The following is a 13,883-nucleotide window of genomic DNA, read 5'->3' as shown; positions in this document are numbered from 1 at the left end:
ATCTAAAGCAAAATTCACCAGAACAGACAGGACACATATAATGACATTGTAAACTTCGGCCAAGCTTCAACGTGCGTGACGGAAATCACACAGTATGTGTGTGTTTGGGCTCCGAAAACCACACAATACTCGCTGGGTATGTCTAAAGCAATAAAATTCTATATCTAAAGCAAAATTCACCAGAACAGACAGGACACATATAATGGCATTGTAAACTTCGGCCAAGCTTCAACGTGCGTGACGGAAATCACACAGTATGTGTGTGTTTGTGCTCCGAAAACCACACAATACTCGCTGGGTACGTCTAAAGCAATAAAATTCTATATCTAAAGCAAAATTCACCAGAACAGATATGACACTGTCGGGTCATCACAGTAGATAACGGAATTAATGCAGCAGACACTGCGACGTCTCTATCTTATAAATTGCGTTCATGCGCTCTTTCAACAAACGGTTTTGTTTGTTGAATGTTATGGAGCACGTATGTAAAGCTTGGAGATCTAATTAAGATTAATCGGAATTATTGACTATGAACTTGAAGATATTTATTTAAAAGGAATTCGAAATAGCTATCCCAGTTTCATTTATAATGTTTGGAAATTTTTCTTTATGTTATACTACATTAGGTTCTGTTTTGTGTGTTCAATTAAGTTCAACGCTGATACCATTAGCGTTTCTCATATAGATTTTATTTCACTTTACATATGAGGCTTCTACGATAAAAACATACCGTTCCACGTTCCGTGTGCTTAGTGCGAGTTTCTTAACGTTCTCGATAACATAAAAGTTAACCCAATTTTGTATGCAGTTGGAATATCGACCCTAGCGCCAAACGTACGCAAACTATCCCATTCTAAATATGAACTAAATTTTACGCTATCGAGAACGGCAAAAAATTCGCACTAAGCATACCGTCCACAGATGAACATGCATTTAAATCTGGGAAGACCTACCTACGCTTCGTCTTCGTCGTATCGTTACAAAATTTGTGACGTAATCGTTGTAAAGTTACTATGTCGGTAATTTTCTTATCTAACAAGTCAAATGAATACGCCTGTTAACCGAACAAAGGGCCTCGCGGCTCTGTGTAACATAAGGTAATACCTAATTGGCTAATCGCTAATAGTAATCGTCGAGTCGTGGCCAGAAAAGTCAAGCAAGCATCACTTGACCCAGGGATCAAAGCAGAGCTCTAGTCGTTACATCGACAATCATGAGAACATCGATTTAAATTTGTTCTGATACTGTTCACTGTAACATGACAGTCAAACAGTCACGTTCCGTACTAGAAATAACAGTGGTACTATTTTAAAAAAAATGCTTTTAGTTACTTAATTTCATAGTATGCCATTTCTCGAAGAAGCAGGCATTTTGTCGATGCTATGAATTGTTTTTTTGCTAATTCGTAGCCTAAGGAAGGGACTATACCAGCTTCGCGTGGACGAGTAGGTGAGCTCGCGGGCTTAACCTGAGAGAATTTGCTAACACGAGCCCTAGCAGGAACAGTGCTTCGCAAAATCTATCACCGGATCAGAATCGCAGCCCAATAAGGGCCTCTCCCATCCGATGGGACATTTTGGGCTGAATTGGTTTCTATTTGCGATGTGTCTCCAAAACATTATTAATATTTTTCAACAACGGAAATAAGAGACCCGTCTTGTTCACTAAGGCTCCGTGTACGAATGTAATTCGCATTGTTTTTACAATGAAAAAAAAAAAAAACAACCTTGGACAATTTTGTACTTGGAATGTTTGCGCCACTTCGTAGAAACAAAACAAAGGAATACAAAGAACTAGACCGCGTTTACATAAACTAAATTCGATCTAAGTACCGTAGCCGACACCACATCATAAAATTGCATTACGTAGATTGCTTTCAGAGTGAGGCAACCGCAGTGACAATATTTATTATCTTTCATCACATTACCAAATGCGATCTAATGTATTCACTGCCTATACCAACTCATACATTAAACATTGTTTTTTTATTCATACCTACCCGCTGGCAACCTTCAGACAGACACTTGAGAGCACTTTGTCAACATAATTGTTCTATTGTGGTTTCTTGATCAATAGTTAGTTTTAAATGTTTTCTACAAAACCACAGCGAAATAGATATTTACCACTATCATTTCAGTATCCGTATACATTACATTCTAATTGAAATGATTTAATTATGAGAATAGATTTAAATAAATGTGCAGGACGAAATAGGATTTTATCAAACAAATAGAAATAATATAGTTAATAAGTAATTATGTAACAAAAATGTATAATCTTAAATTATTTTATATGCAATATGTTAGTGTATCAGATCAGAGAATGTAAATAGACCAATAGGAACGATTTGTGGAGCGCTTTCACTACGGTAACATACAGATCAAGGGACCCTCCAAAAGTGGCGCGTCGATAGCGCGTCGCGAGATGGGGTACTGAAATAAATATAAAAGGATGGCCATTTATAGGCAAAAACAGTTCCCAGTGAATCTTCGACAAAGAACCATCAGCAAGATAGAAACAGTTCCCAGTGAATCTTCGACAAAGAACCATCAGCAAGATAGAAACAGTTCTCAGCAGATCATCAAGACAGAAACAGTTCTCAGAAGCTCTCCGACAAAGAAACATCAGCAAGACAGAAACAGTTACCAGCAGTTCTCCAATAGTACAGTTATCAGAAAACCACCAGTGAATCAGCTACCAGTGAACCAGACAGTTACCTGTGAAACCTCGCTACAGAAGCCGAAACCCATCGAAAGAAACAGCCGTCTTCTACCAGCGCACAAACAGACAGCAGAAAATATTATTACACTACTCGGAAACAGCCATACAGACCGGGTCGTGTACATTTCATGGTCCATTCGAGCCGGATAGAGGACACATTTCATTATTCTTTCGAGCCGGGTAGAAGATTCACTTTGAAAAAAGGAAATTGGAACAATGCCGATAACGCGGTCAACAGGAAGAGGACGGATCGAAACTAAACAGTCGCCGCCCTCAGAAACCACAGCTACAACACAGAGCATGTGGACAGAAACAACCGCGAATACCGTCATGAGTCTGGTAGCCCCCACAACAGAATCATCGTGCGCAACAGCCAACACGGAAGCCACGACGAAACTCGCAGAGAAACCTGGGAACTCAAAAACAGAGGCCGTCAAACAGTATATAGCCAAACAGAATGACGTGCCAACAAAACAGCGCGCCGGTACAGTCAAAACTGACCGGTCGCGAAACAGAAAAGAACAGAAGATAGCCAAAGCTAGAGAAGAGCTCGCCCGCCTACAGGTGGAGTTAGCAGCCGCCCGATTGGCCACGCTCGAAGCTGGATCTGATGATGAAAACAGCGAATCAGAATACAGTAAGTCAGAACTCGACGAAAGAGTGGGCACGTGGTTGGAAACCCAACCCACAAAAACGGAAAATCACGACCGACATAAGGAAACACCGGCGGGAGCCTGCGACAAACAAGACTTCTCAGATCTAACCGCAGCAATAACACTCGCCGTCAAAGCCGCCCGCGAACCAAGATACACAGAATTGCCATTCTTTAATGGAAATCACCAAGATTGGCTATCCTTTCGTGCAGCTTATCAAGAGACAATGAATTCCTTTACAAAAACTGAAAATATAAACAGACTCAGAAGGAACCTGAAAGGAAGGGCAAAGGAAGCCGTTGACGGATTACTTATAACAAATGCTGATCCGTCCGACGTCATAAGAAGTCTAGAAGCGCGATTCGGAAGACCGGAAACGATAGCCATAACGGAGTTAGACACGCTACGAGCTCTGCCACGACTAACAGAAACACCAAGAGACATATGTATATTCTCCAGTAAGGTGACCAACGCCGTAGCTACGCTTCGTGCATTAAAGTGCACACATTACTTATATAATCCGGAAACTACCAAAACAATATTAGAAAAACTCACACCGACACTACGTTACCGATACTACGACTTCACCGCGATACAACCGAAGGAGGATCCGGATCTGATTAAATTTGAAAAATTCATGAAAAGAGAAGCCGAACTGTGCAGCCCTTATGCACAGCCTGAACAGGCGGGGCACTACTCGCAGCCCGCACAACATAACAGACGCACACAAAACGTGCACATAGTCAGTGAGAAGCCATCACGAGCTAAATGTCCGGTATGTAGCAACACTGAACACACCACAACAGACTGCTACATATTCAAGAAGGCAGACTCAAACACAAGATGGGACATCGCTAAGAATAAACACCTGTGTTTCCGATGTCTCAAGTATAGAAATAAAACCCACAACTGTAAACCGAACACGTGTGACATTAATGATTGCAAATATACTCACAACAAGATGCTACACTTCGACAGAAAAATTGAAAAAACAGACAACAGTGACAACGAAACAACAGAGAACATTAATTCCGCTTGGACCGGAAAAAAGAAACAGTCCTATTTGAAAATAATCCCAGTCCAAGTACAAGGACCGATAGGCACGGTTGATACATACGCGCTGCTCGACGATGGATCAACGGTAACACTGATAAACGAAATCATTTGCAAGAAGACTGGAATAACAGGACCAATCGATCCGTTACACATACAGGCGATCAACAATATAAAATCAACGGAAACAAGGTCAAGAAGAGTCAACCTCACGCTCAGAGGCCTCAACAGTCGAAAAGAAATAATACAAGCGAGAACAGTTAACGACCTACAAGTAACAGCACAAACAATACCAAAGGAACAGATAGATGAGTATTCGCACCTACGAGACATCAGTGACATCATCACGTACGAGAACGCGAAACCTGGAATCCTGATTGGCCAAGACAACTGGCACATGTTACTAACTTCGAAAGTTAGACGAGGCAACAGGAATCAGCCAATAGCGTCACTGACACCTCTAGGCTGGGTATTGCATGGAGGTCGCACTCGTACCCTAGGCCACCACATAAACTACATAAATCATGCTAGCGAAACCCAGGAAGATGATAAAATAGAAAATCTGGTAAAACAGTATTTCGCTATGGATGCGCTATGCATCACACCAAGAAGACCAAACACAGACCCAGAGGAACAGGCGCTTCGCATCCTCAACAGCAATACAGTCCACACAACAGATGGAAGATACGAAACTGCTCTGCTCTGGAAAACAGATAATGTCAGTCTACCAGACAACTACAATAACTCGTTAAAGCAACTGATAAATATAGAAAACAAATTCGATCGTAATCCGGCATTCTCGCTCACGACTCGGTCGTGCGCGGACGTGCTTTCCGATCCGTGGCCCGCTTGCGAGCCGCGTCTCTGAACTCACAGTTGTGCTCGACAGTGTAGTGACCGTGAATACATCGTGCTTACAATTCAGTAGTGCGGACGTGCCGATCCGTTGGTCGCTTGCGATTTGCGTCTCGGAGTCCATTTTTGTGCGCTAAAGTGTTGTAACCGCGAACCCACCCTTTACCAACTGCCTTTTTCAAGGCAAAACCAATCGCTACGTTCAGCTTCCTGTGGCACTCACAGGCTAGCGATTTCCTAACCCTTCCCAAAAACAACAGTCTTTTTCAAGACTAGACCCCCGCTCGCGATTCTGCCTGCTGTAGCACTATACAGCCCGAGCGGGTTCCTTTCCTTTTCCCCGCCGATTGCCGTTTTCACGGCATAGGCATTCCCCCCCCCTGCTCCTTGCTGTCCTGCAGCACAGGGGGGTTACAAATCCTATCCTATCCGGGGCCTCGCCTTTCGGCGAGTTCAACAAAAGTCCCGGGGCCGCCCCCCCCGGGCAAGAAGACAGCAAGATGATTGAAGATCGTGACAGTGTCAGTGATAGTGATTTTGTCGGGTTCCTCCGGGAAAGGTACCCGACAATTAGGGCCGAATATCTGGCATATAGGGCCTCTCGTGGCAATCCCTCCCCCCCCGCGTCCGTCGCCGCGTATTTCAAACGTGCCTCGGAGGCACGCCGCGCACCCCCCGCCGCCGCGTCAAGTTCGAGCGCACGTTCCCACGATGCGACTCACGAAGCGCCTAGCGCTACCCCCACCCCCGCGCCCGCGTCGGTTACGTCATCACGCGCTACGTCCGCCGCGACCTCGATCGTTTCAAGTTCAGGCTCCGATACCGAATCGGAGATGGATTTCGAATCCGCGTCAAGCCCTCAGCCTGGAACTTCGGATGGGTTCCAAACCGTAACGCGCGGTAAAAAGCGTACTCGCGCCGTGGAGTCCCGGAGCTCCACGACGAAGCAGACAAAATCCGCGACCGCCTCCCGCCCGCAGGTAGTCGTGACACCGGAGTCGGACTCCGCTCGCCGCGTAACCCCGCCGCCGCGTCCCAAGCCCGCGCCCGCTCCTAAAGCAGCTGCCCCGCCCCCGCTGATTCTCCAGGAAAAAACTGCGTGGAACCGCGTTTCCCAGGCCCTTCAGGCAAATAAAATTAATTATACCCATGCGCGTAACGTCGCGCATGGGATTCAGATAAAGGTCGCAACGCCGGGCGACCATAGGGCCCTCTCAGCATACCTCCGAAAGGAGAACATAGGTTTCCACACCTATGCTCTTCAGGAGGACCGCGAGCTCCGCGTAGTGATACGCGGAGTCCCTAAAGAACTCGACATCGACTACATAAAGGAGGATCTGACCGCTCAGGCCCTCCCGATAGTTAGTGTGCACCGGATGCACAGCGGGCGGGGCAAACAGCCCTATAATATGATACTCGTGGCGTTAGAACCCACCCCGGAGGCCAAAAAGAAGATCGCATGTCTCACGACAATTTGCGGCCTATCCGGGATCTCAATCGAAGCCCCCCACAAGCGTGGCACTCCCGGGCAGTGCTACAGATGTCAGCTTTACGGCCACTCGGCTCGTAATTGCCACGCGCGCCCCCGCTGCGTAAAGTGCCTCGGCGACCACGCCACACTAGATTGCTCGCGTGTTAGGGAAACCGCGACCGAACCCCCAAGCTGTGTCCTATGCCTTAAGCAAGGGCACCCCGCGAACTACCGTGGATGTCCTAGGGCTCCGCGCAAGCGTTCAACCCTCCCAGCTCCGCGAACCGTCGGCCCAAAGACTTCGGCACCCTCAGTGCCGAAACCTGCCTTCGTGCCGGCTGCAGTTCCCACGGTTTCAGCGTGGAAAAAGCCGCTGCCGTATACGAAGGCGGGAACACAAACCGCACCCCCGCCCCCGCTCGCGACACGCCCCGCGCCTCAGCCCCTGCTCGCACCTCGCCCCGCGCCCGCGTTCCGTCCCCCGCAACCCTCTGCCGCCAACGACTTCGCGCTCGTGCGCGACTTCGTCACCGCGGTGAACTTCGACCGTCTGCGATCGTTCGCTGACGCTATCCGTAGGTCGACAACCCCCGAACAGCGGCTCGCGGCCGCGTTCGATCACATGGACGTTTATGAGTCCGTGTCGCGTACGTTATAAAATCTTTACCGGTAATCAATGGCGCAAAAAGGTAGAGAAAAACCGTATTCCCTTACGTTAGCATTCTACAATGCTAACGGACTCGCGCGGCAACGCGATCAAATTTTCGAATTCCTCCGCGATAATCTTGTAGATATTCTATTAGTGCAGGAAACCTGTCTGAAGCCCTCGCGTCGCGACCCGAAAGTCGCGAATTACGTCATGGTTAGGAATGACAGACTCACCGCCTCCAAAGGCGGGACTGCCATTTACTATAGGCGGGCCCTGCACGTTGTCCCTCTCGATACTCCCTCGCTCTCACATATCGAGGCGTCAGTGTGCCGTATCTCGCTGACGGGACACCAGCCGATCGTCATCGCATCCGTTTATCTCCCCCCGGACAAGCCCCTTCTGAGCAGTGACATCGAGTCACTGTTCGGCATGGGAGACTCCGTCATCCTGGCAGGCGATTTAAATTGCCACCACACTAGGTGGAACTGCCACAGTTCAAACATAAATGGTAGGCGTCTCGACGCGTTTATAGACGACCTTACCTTTGAAGTAGTCGGTCCCCCAACTCCAACATGTTATCCGTATAACATCGCGCTCCGTCCGAGCACTATAGACCTGGCACTGCTGAGGAACGTAACTCTGCGCTTGCGTTCCATCGAAGCAATGTCAGAGCTCGACTCGGACCACCGACCTGTCGTTATGCAGCTCGGTCGCCCCCACAACCCAGTCACTGTTACGAGGACCATGGTGGATTGGAATAAGCTGGGCACGTGCCTAGCCGACACCGCTCCGCCAATCCTCCCTTACGGCCCGGATTCGAATCTATCCCCCGAGGACACCGTCGAATCCATAAACATCATTACCGATCACATATCTTCCGCGATCATTAGATCTTCTAAAGAAGTCGATGTGGAGGACAGCTTCCACCGCATCAGACTGTCCCCCGATCTTAGGAATCTCTTAAGAGTTAGGAACGCGGCAATCCGGGCCTACGATCGTCTTCCCACGCATTCAAACCGGATTCGGATGCGTCGTCTACAACGCGAAGTCCACTCCCGCTTAAGCGACGCGCGTAACGATAATTGGCATAGTTATTTAGAACAACTCGCGCCCTCCCACCAAGCATACTGGCGACTAGCTAGGACTCTCAAATCCGAAACTATAGCCACTATGCCTCCCCTCGTACGCCCTTCAGGCCAACCACCGGCATTCGATGACGATGACAAGGCTGAGCTGCTGGCCGATGCACTGCAAGAGCAGTGCACCACCAGCACTCAACACGCGGACCCCGAACACACCGAGTTAGTCGACAGGGAGGTCGAGCGCAGAGCTTCCCTGCCGCCCTCGGACGCGTTACCCCCCATTACCACCGACGAAGTTAGAGACGCGATCCACAACCTACAACCTAGGAAGGCACCCGGCTCCGACGGCATCCACAACCGCGCGCTTAAACTCTTGCCAGTCCAACTGATAGCAATGTTGGCTACAATTTTAAATGCCGCTATGACGCACTGCATCTTTCCCGCGGTGTGGAAAGAAGCGGACGTTATCGGTATACATAAGCCGGGCAAACCGACAAACGAAACTTCTAGTTACCGTCCGATTAGTCTCCTCTCGACGATAGGAAAAATTTACGAACGGCTCCTTAGGAAACGCCTCTGGAATTTTGTTACCGCGAACAAAATTCTCATAGACGAACAGTTCGGATTCCGCTCAAAACACTCGTGCGTACAACAAGTGCACCGCCTCACGGAGCACATTCTGATAGGACTAAATAGGCGTAAACAAATCCCGACCGGCGCCCTCTTCTTCGACATCGCGAAGGCGTTCGACAAAGTCTGGCACAACGGTTTAATTTATAAACTATACAACATGGGAGTGCCAGACAGACTCGTGCTCATCATACGAGACTTCTTGTCGAACCGTTCGTTTCGATATCGAGTAGAGGGAACTCGTTCTCGTCCCCGTCAACTGACCGCCGGAGTCCCGCAAGGCTCCGCGCTCTCCCCGTTATTATTTAGTTTGTATATCAATGATATACCCCGGTCTCCGGAGACCCATCTAGCGCTCTTCGCCGATGACACGGCTATCTACTACTCGTGTAGGAAGATGTCGCTGCTTCATCGGCGACTCCAGATCGCAGTAGCCACCCTGGGACAGTGGTTCCGGAAGTGGCGAATAGACATCAACCCCACGAAAAGCGCAGCGGTGCTCTTCAAAAGGGGTCGCCCTCCGAACATCACTTCGAGCATCCCACTCCGTAGTAGGCGCGCAAACACCTCCGCCGTTAGTCCCATCACTCTCTTTGGCCAGCCCATTCCGTGGGTCTCGAAGGTCAAATATCTAGGCGTCACCCTCGACAGAGGGATGACATTCCGTCCCCATATAAAAACGGTACGCGACCGCGCCGCGTTTATTCTAGGACGACTCTATCCAATGCTTTGTAGTCGAAGCAAACTGTCCCTCCGCAATAAGGTAACTCTCTACAAAACTTGCATACGCCCCGTCATGACGTATGCAAGCGTAGTGTTCGCTCACGCAGCCCGCACCCACTTGAAATCCCTTCAGGTTATTCAATCACGATTCTGCAGGATAGCCGTCGGAGCGCCTTGGTTCCTTAGGAATGTGGATCTCCACGACGACCTGGAGCTCGACTCTCTTAGTAAGTATCTACAGTCGGCATCGCTGCGCCATTTTGAGAAGGCGGCACGACATGAGAACCCTCTCATCGTAGCCGCTGGAAATTACATACCCGACCCAGTAGACCGAATGGTAAACCGTCGACGTCGCCCAAAGCACGTCATTACGGATCCTCCTGATCCATTAACGGTGCTTTTAGGCACCACAAGCACCGGTCACCGTCCTCGTCGAACCCGTCGCTTGCGACGAAGGGCTCGACGAGCGAACTAACCCATAGACACAGCCCACTGAGTTTCTCGCCGGATCTTCTCAGTGGGTCGCGTTTCCGATCCGGTGGTAGATTCAGCGAAGCACTGCTCTTGCTAGGGTCAGTGTTAGCAACTCTCCGGTTGAGCCCCGCGAGCTCACCTACTAACGTTAGGATGAAGCTGAAATAGCCTCTCAAGGCTATCAGCATAGGTAGGGAAAAAAAAAAAAAAAAAGATCGTAATCCGGAACTGAAACAGAAACACACAGAACAGATGGAAGCACTCGTCGCGAAAGGCTACGCCGAGCCCGCTCCGAAAACAAAAACAGAGAACAGAACGTGGTATCTACCTCACTTCGCCGTCGTGAACACTCTGAAGCCGGAAAAACTCCGAGTTGTCCACGATACCGCCGCCAGGATAGGAGGGGTAGCTTTTAATTATATGCTGCTTAAGGAACCGGACGTACTCCAATCACTGCCAGGAGTGATAATGAGATTCAGACAGCATAATATAGCAGTAACAGCAGACATCAAAGAGATGTTCATACAAGTAAAATTGAGACCTGAAGACAAAGACGCGCTCCGTTATCTCTGGCGCAAAGATCAGCGAGATGACAAGCCCCCAGAAGAAAACAGAATGACCTCGTTGATCTTCGGGGCGTCAAGTTCTCCTTCCACAGCAATGTATGTAAAGAACTTGACCGCCCAGAAACAAGAAGCCACGCACCCGGAGGCGGCAGTCGCAGTACAGAACAGACACTACGTAGACGAATACTTGGATAACTTCAAAACTTTAAAAGATGCAGTGCACATAACAACAGACTTTCGTCGGAAATACGAAAGAAAGCCGACCTCGAAGACCTTCTGGACCGACAGTAAGATAGTGTTGAGATGGACAAGAACGGGATCACGCTCGTACAAACCATACGTCGCCCAACGCCTGACAGCTATAGAAGACAGTGCAACAGTAAACGGGAGGCGATGGTTACCCACGAAGCTTAACTTAGCCGACGACGTGACCCGAGACGTCCCAATGCCGTACCACAACGAACATAGGTGGTTCAGAGGGCCAGAATTCCTACGCCAACGAGAGGACCCCTGGCCGACGGAATCGGCGTCAGAAACTACAGAACCGATGGGTGAAGTAAATATAGCAGCTGCAGCACCGGCGGGAGCTTCATGGCCGAAGCGTCGCCGTGAAAAGTGGAAATGCCTGCCACGAAACACGCGCATGCGAGGGAGAAATGATAGCGATATATCCAGCTCCCGACAACGTGGATCGTACCGTAGACATCAAAACCAAGTTCTACGGAGACCAGTAAGAAAACTACTGATCCTGCCCATCGAAGAAGACCATCCTGCACCGAGAAGAATGCGACGGACTCGCACGGCGGGAGTAATGTGCAGGACGAAATAGGATTTTATCAAACAAATAGAAATAATATAGTTAATAAGTAATTATGTAACAAAAATGTATAATCTTAAATTATTTTATATGCAATATGTTAGTGTATCAGATCAGAGAATGTAAATAGACCAATAGGAACGATTTGTGGAGCGCTTTCACTACGGTAACATACAGATCAAGGGACCCTCCAAAAGTGGCGCGTCGATAGCGCGTCGCGAGATGGGGTACTGAAATAAATATAAAAGGATGGCCATTTATAGGCAAAAACAGTTCCCAGTGAATCTTCGACAAAGAACCATCAGCAAGATAGAAACAGTTCCCAGTGAATCTTCGACAAAGAACCATCAGCAAGATAGAAACAGTTCTCAGCAGATCATCAAGACAGAAACAGTTCTCAGAAGCTCTCCGACAAAGAAACATCAGCAAGACAGAAACAGTTACCAGCAGTTCTCCAATAGTACAGTTATCAGAAAACCACCAGTGAATCAGCTACCAGTGAACCAGACAGTTACCTGTGAAACCTCGCTACAGAAGCCGAAACCCATCGAAAGAAACAGCCGTCTTCTACCAGCGCACAAACAGACAGCAGAAAATATTATTACACTACTCGGAAACAGCCATACAGACCGGGTCGTGTACAATAAATGTCAACGAATTAGTATCAAAAGACTTTAGTTGTCTGTTACCACAAAAACTATAAAGAAATTAGAGGCATCGGAAGTAATATAACGACAATAAAAAGTGCGAGACATGACCAAAAAAATAGGTTTAATTACAATAATTAGAAGACGACACAGCTACAATCATTAAGTACACAACTTCCCTCACCAGCCTTTATCATTCGGTGAACATAGAGCTTATTTGAAAAAAAATATGGATATATAAAAGTAAAAGTCTCTTATATAACAAGTTGCAGTTTCTTATGATACGATAAAATAAATAGTAAAGATATACAACGGATAGTTAATTTGACTGGTAAATGTTTTATTAATTACTAAAGTGAAATCTTTATTTGCAATGGCTCATTGACGAGAGATCCTTATGTTAAACTTCACGGTTCGTATCACGTTATGGTTGCTAAACATTCAACCATCTCGATAGCATGATTTTTAATTAAACACATTCGCGCTCTTGAGAAGCTGATGACGAATATTACAGCCACGTGTATTAACGTGACTTAACGTTTCTAAGTATGTTGGCACTTGTTTTGTGCTAAATAGCTTTCAATTGTATTTTATTTCTGAATATTTTAATCGCCTCTATAGGATTAAGCACGGTCGGTCCACGAATACGTATTTGTAATTAAACTAGAAGGGTGTCTTAAAAGTTTGCTTAGGTACTGCCACAATTTTGCCTATTTCTGTCGCAAAACAGTAATGCCTTCTGATTTAAAGGTATAAGCACGTCATTTCGGATCCTCCCGATCCACTAACGGTGCTTTTAGGTACCTCAAGCACTGGTCATCGTTCTCGTCGATCCCGACACTTGCGACGTGGAGCTCGACGAGTAAATTAACCCACAGACACAGCCAACTGAGTTTCTCGCTGGATCTTCTCAGTGGGTCGCGTTTCCGATCTGTTGGTAGATTCTGCGAAGCACGGCTCTTGCTAGGGTTCGCGTTAGCAACGTCGTCAGGTTTGAGCCCCGTGAGCTCACCTACTAGTTAAGGTTACGCTGAAATAGCCTCTCAAGGCTATCAGCTTAAGTAGGAAAAAAAGGTACAAGCCTAAAAAAGCTCTACTAAAAAATTCAAACTTAAAACCTCATGTTTCAAAGTGGATGACGGCATTTACGTTGTGTTGTACCTGTGACTACTTCATTTAATGTCAGGCGGGGCGTGACCTGGTTTAATCGCAAAAAAACATGAATACCTATTTGAAGTGTTGGAGGTAGTATTGTATTTTGAAGTATTTAATTAGGTTATAAGTAAAAGCCCTACGTGCAACTCTGACTATGCTCTTGGGAGGTTTTTTTTTACTTTTTTACTATAATAATAACTACTTGTTTGTAGTAACTACGCCTTTAATGGATTTAAGAATATTAAAATTTTTTTTACTTCATTATAATAAGAATAATGAACAAGTTTATTCAACGTGAACATAAATCACCATCATTACTTTAATATTTATTGTAAAGCTATCCCATTAGTTTCATATTGAAACTAAGCAAGTCTTAACGAAATTGTT

General features: G+C 47.0%; 1 protein-coding gene across 3 annotated transcripts in view; it reads left to right on the top strand.

The window, feature by feature from the left end:
- Positions 1-13,883, top strand: part of LOC101745631 (rho guanine nucleotide exchange factor 10) — a 57,598-nt gene that overhangs the window by 21,959 nt on the left and 21,756 nt on the right. The gene's annotated exons all lie outside the window — the stretch shown is intronic.

This window comes from Bombyx mori, chromosome 8 (genome assembly GCF_030269925.1).
Source record: "Bombyx mori chromosome 8, ASM3026992v2".
NCBI classification, from domain to species: Eukaryota; Metazoa; Arthropoda; class Insecta; order Lepidoptera; family Bombycidae; genus Bombyx; species Bombyx mori.
This window is presented reverse-complemented; position numbering and strand designations above follow the sequence as displayed.